A 3,648-nucleotide genomic window follows, 5' to 3' on the forward strand; every position below is an offset into this window, starting at 1 on the left:
CAGCCAGGTTTTCATCGAAATGTTACGCAGGCTAGAAAAAGCCAAGCAGGTGAATTCGTCTTCTAGACAATTCTTGTCCAATTTGCAGCAAGGCTCCAGGGAAAACCCACTGCATTTCCTCTGGAAGGTTTACAAAAGGCTGTTTGGCTAGGCACAGGCCAGAGGGAAGCCCCTCCCCCATCCTGTTAGTATGAGGAGAACGTGCCAGAACTAATGCCAAGAAAATGTCCTCCTCCCACTCCCACGTTCTTGACCAGAAAGAATCAATGTTCAGGTAAAAGATGATCTTTTTAGATTTCTCCAAAAGACTACTGACCAAATTTTAAAAATTAAAAATGTGTTATGGGGTTTGTGACAGTAAAGCACATACCAATAGCAAATCCCCAAAGTGAAAAATGGAGTTATATGTGGCAACATTCTTACGTTGTATGTGAAGTATTATAGAATCCATACAATAAATGAAGGATGCATAATGTAACTTCTAGAGCAATCACCAAAAAAAAAAATTACATAAAGATATAACTAGTTAGAGGAGGTAACACGGAATGCTAAGAAATCACACACAGCTAAATGACTTGCTTTGGCCAATGAAATCAGAGCACGTGTTGTGTCATTTCTGGGTGAAAGCATCTGGAGCGAGGACTCGACTCCTGTCAGGTCAGTCCTGGTACATTCCGTTTTCCTAAAAAATGACAAATTTTATCTATATTTTCAAATGTATTTGCAAAGAACTGTAGAAAGTAATGATTTTTCTTGTTTTAGTAATTCCTTATTATTTCCTGTATTTGTTCTTTCCCTATTCTTTCTAGTAGTTTTATTTTTTTAAAGGACACTTTTTTTTTTTAAAGATTTTATTTATTTATTCAGAGACAGAGAGAGAGAGGCAGAGACACAGGCAGAGGGAGAAGCAGGCATCATACAGAGAGCCTGACGTGGGACTCGATCCCGGGTCCCCAGGATCATGCCCTGGGCTGCAGGCGGCGCTAAACCGCTGCGCCACCAGGGCCGCCCTTTCTAGTAGTTTTAAACTGTTGTTGGTCTTTTTCTAGTAGGTTTCTTAAATTTTTTTTTCAAATAAGTTTATTCTACCATTTTTGTTTTTTCATAATTCAATTTCTTTGGTCAACTTTCTAGTATTAAATTACACAGAGTGCTGTCAGAAAGTCTGATGACATCTAGTTTTTCTTGATACTGTAAGCCATTGTGTCTTTTTGCCTAGAAGCCCAGAGGATTTATTTGCCTAGGATCTTCTTAGAGTTGACACTTCTGAGTCTCTCTTCCCAAGTGCATACACAGTGTGTCTTTATCGTATTTGTATTCAGAGCATTTTCTCTCTCAGACCAAAGTATTACCAAATTACCACTGCGATATGAATTTTTATTCCATTGTTTTTTTTCCTTTACAATATAAAATTCAATATACCGAATTTTCAACTATGTCCAACTTGATTAGATTTCTTTTCCCTCTTCTTCCTTATCTGGAACTTTCTCTTATTTTCTTTCACTTCATTTTTCCTCTTTTTCTTTCCAGTTGACCGTATCTCCCCTTTGTGCATCTTGGATTTAGATTTCTGAGATCATTTTTTTTTTTATATTCAGTTTCTTTTCCTGGGTCCTCTCAGTTCTCATTTCACATCTGCTTGGTCATTTCTGCTCGAAGCTTTTCATTTGTTTTGTGGTGTCCTCACAACTGCATTTGCTTGTCTAATTATTTTGTGTTGGAATGCTGCATTACAATTTTTTTCTGGCTTTTATCCCCCTGTGTTTCCTGCTAACAAGTTTGACTTTGAATTTTCCGGTTTTAGTTTTATCTTGCAATATCCCCTTTAGGATGCTGTTTTTATTACTCTTCATATTTAGGCATGTTAGGTTTACCTGAGCACCTATTAGCAGGATATAGGTGAGGAGCAGGGCAGGGAGAGTATTTTAGTTGGTCTCTAAGTCTCTCTAAGCTCCCCCTCCTGGTGCGGCAGTGAGGTAGATTCTCCAGTACTTAGCACCTTTGGATGGTCCAGCTTCCTGTGATCTTCTGTTGCTGTAATAAACCTCCAGGTGCCAGCCCCTTCCATGCTTCCCCATACACCACCTCGGACTGCCTAGGGCCTCTCTTATCCCCAGAAGGGCCGCCTCTCCAGGACCTTCAGCTCTGGTCCTGTGCACTTCCCAAACCCCACCTCCCTATCCTTCATTGCCAATGCCAGCTTGCCCCATGATAGATGTTGGTTGTTATCTTGGTCCTGCCATTGCTAGGACTCCTTCATCTTGTAGGCAAGTTCTCTGCTTCTTTATGGCTTAAAAATTTCCTACCCATACCCAGATTCCTTCCCAGACTCAACCTGGACATTTGCATATATAACGACCACAAACACAGTACCTAAAGCAACAGAAATTTACTCACGGTCCTGGATACCAAATCAAGGTATCATCTGGGTCATACTCTCCCGATGAAGGCTCTAAGGGAGAATCTTTCCTTGCCTCTTCTAGCTTCTGGTGGCTCCTGGCATTCCCTGGCTTGTGGCTGCCTTACTCCAGCCTCTGCCTCTCCATTGCTTTCTTTCCTGTGTCATTTATTTTATAAGGATACCAGCCATTGGATTGAGGGCCCACCCTACCAGGCTGATCTCACGTCCAGATCCTTAATTCCATTTACAAAGAACCTATTTCCTAATAAGGTCACATTTAGAGACACTGGGTTACCACCTGGACATATCATCTCAGGACACAATTCAACCCACCACATCACCTTGACTTTCCCTATAGCACAGACTCACCCTGCCCTCATGGTGACTTTGGTCAGTAAAAATGTGTGCTATGGGAAATGGCTTCTGGGCCTCTGGAATGACTGGATTTCACAGGGCTCCCTGGGCCTAGGGAAGGAAGAGGAGCCCTGGTGGGCATGGGGCACAAGGGAAGAGTACCTGGGTCTTAGTGGATGCTCACAGATATAAGCGGAATTGGGGGAATAGAGATGTCATGGAAGGAAGGGAACAGAAAGAAAAAACAAGGAGCAAGTCAGTCTGCCTGTGGGACTTCCCAGGGCTCAGTAGTCCCTGTCCATCCCTAGGGCTCATCTCAGCCTGAAAGCTCTGGTTTCCTTCAGTGCGTACTGTGGTTAGCACTCCAGCCACGATTTTTGTATTTATTTCTGATTTCTATCATTTCCTATGATAGCTAGAATTTTCTCTTTCAGGTTCAGCATTACAACTTTTTGTATAGTTATACTTTAACTTTTTGCCTCGCTTTGTAGCAGGTTGGCGGCAGGGGGTCTTCTAAATCAGAAGTCTGCCATGTTGGTAGAAATCCTTAGTGATTTCATTCATTATCTCATTAATCCTCCTACAGGATAAAAGTGATGGTCATTCTCATTCTCTAAATGAAAGAATCACTATCTGTCACATTATTCTCCTAGTTTCACATTTTTATTTTTCCCTGTTTAACACGAAGTTGAGGGATCCCTGGGTGGCGCAGCGGTTTGGCGCCTGCCTTTGGCCCGGGGCGCGATCCTGGAGACCTGGGATCGAATCCCACATCGGGCTCCCGGTGCATGGAGCTTGCTTCTCCCTCTGCCTGTGTCTCTGCCTCTTTCTCTCTCTCTCTCTCTGTGACTATCATAAATAAATAAAAATTAAAAAAAAAAAAAGAATTAACA

This window comes from Vulpes lagopus, chromosome 18, assembly GCF_018345385.1.
Source record: "Vulpes lagopus strain Blue_001 chromosome 18, ASM1834538v1, whole genome shotgun sequence".
Classification (NCBI taxonomy): domain Eukaryota; kingdom Metazoa; phylum Chordata; class Mammalia; order Carnivora; family Canidae; genus Vulpes; species Vulpes lagopus.